The sequence below is a fragment of the Hipposideros armiger genome, unplaced genomic scaffold (assembly GCF_001890085.2).
Source record: "Hipposideros armiger isolate ML-2016 unplaced genomic scaffold, ASM189008v1 scaffold_341, whole genome shotgun sequence".
Taxonomy (NCBI): domain Eukaryota; kingdom Metazoa; phylum Chordata; class Mammalia; order Chiroptera; family Hipposideridae; genus Hipposideros; species Hipposideros armiger.
The window spans coordinates 522,498-524,277 of NW_017731691.1; positions in this window are offsets into that span (position 1 = coordinate 522,498).

Below are 1,780 nucleotides of genomic sequence, written 5' to 3' on the forward strand. Positions count from 1 at the left end.
TTGTGAGGGGTGAAAAGGATAACTACTGCATTGTTTTGTACCCCTGAAAATAATAAAATAAATAAATAAAAGAAAAAGAAAAACAGAGGTAATGTAGTATCACTGAGGTTGCCCTAAACAGCCATGAAAGCTTATTCTTTACAGCTTTATTGAGATATATTTCACATACCATAAGTTTTACCTGCTTAAGGGGCACAGTTCAGTAAATTTTAGTATGCTCAAAGCTGAGCAACCATCAGCACTATCTAATTTTATAAAATTTTCATCACCTCTAAAAAGAAACCTGTACCCATTAGCTGGCACTCTCCATTCTCCTCCTGCTCCCCAGTTCTAGGTAAATACTAATTTACTTTGTCTTTATTCACGTCCCCTGGGCATTTCATCAAAATGGAAGCTTGCAATACATGGTCTTTTGTGGATGGTTTCTTTCATTTAGCATAATGTTTTCAAGGTTCATCCAAGTTATATAACATGTATCAGTACAGTAGTCCCCCCTTTATCCACAGTTTTGCTTTCTGCTGTTTCAGTTAACTATGGTCAACCACAGTCTGAAAATATTAAATGGAAAATGTCAGAAATAAACAACTCATAAATTTTTAATTGCATGCTGTCCTGAGTGGTATGATGAAATCTCTCACCACCCTACTCTGTCCAGCCCGGGACGTGAATCATACCTTTGTTCAGCATATCCACTCTGTGTACATACTACTAACCGTCTTGATTATAAGATTGACTGTAGCAGGATCTCAGTGTTATGTTCGAGTAAACCTTAGTTTACTTAATAATGTCTCATTAACTTCACTTCATCGCATCACGTAAGTATTTTATCATCTCACATCATCACAAGAAGAAGGGTGACTACAGTACAACATTTTGAGAGAGTGAGACCACACTCACGTAACTTTTATTACAGTTTATTGTTATAATCATTCTATTTTCTTATTAGTTATTGTTGTTAACCTCTTACTGTGCCTAATTTATAAATTAAATTTTATCATAAGTATGTATGTATAGGAAAAAACACAGTATATGTAGGGTTTGGTACCATCGGAAGTTTCAGGAATGCACTGGGGGTCTTGAAAATGTATCCCGCATGGATAAGGGGGGACTACTGTGTTTCATTCTTTTTTATGGCTGCACAATATTCCATTGTATGGACATACCACATGTGTTTACCCACTCATTCATTGATGGGCATTTGGGTTGTTTCTACCTTTTGGTTCTTGTGAATAATGCTGCAGTGTACAAGTATTCATTTGAGTCCCTACTTCTAATTCTTTTGAATAAATACCTAAGAGTAGAATTATTGGATTATATGGTAATTCTATGTTTAGCTTTTCGAGAAACTGCCAAACCATGGACAAGTTTTTACGTGGACATGTTTTCAATTCTCTTAGATATATACCTAGGAGTCCAATTGTTGGGTCATATAATACCTCTATGTTTACCATTTTGAGAAACTGCCAGACTGTTTTCCAAAACAGCTGCACAACTTTACATTCTCATCAGCAATGCAGAGGAGTTCCAATTTATCCACACCTTTGCTATTACTTATTTTCCTTTTTTTTTAATTTCAAAATTATATAATTTAATGATATTTAGCATCTATTTCAGATATATTTATTATTGCAGATTGTATTTACTTTATAAATTATCTGTCTTTGCTTTGGTAACCTTCGCTCTTCCATCATTCTTTTTTTTTTTTAATTTTATTTTATTGTTAGTTTCAGGTGTACAGAACAATGCAATAGTTACCCTTTTCACCCTCACAAAGTAACAA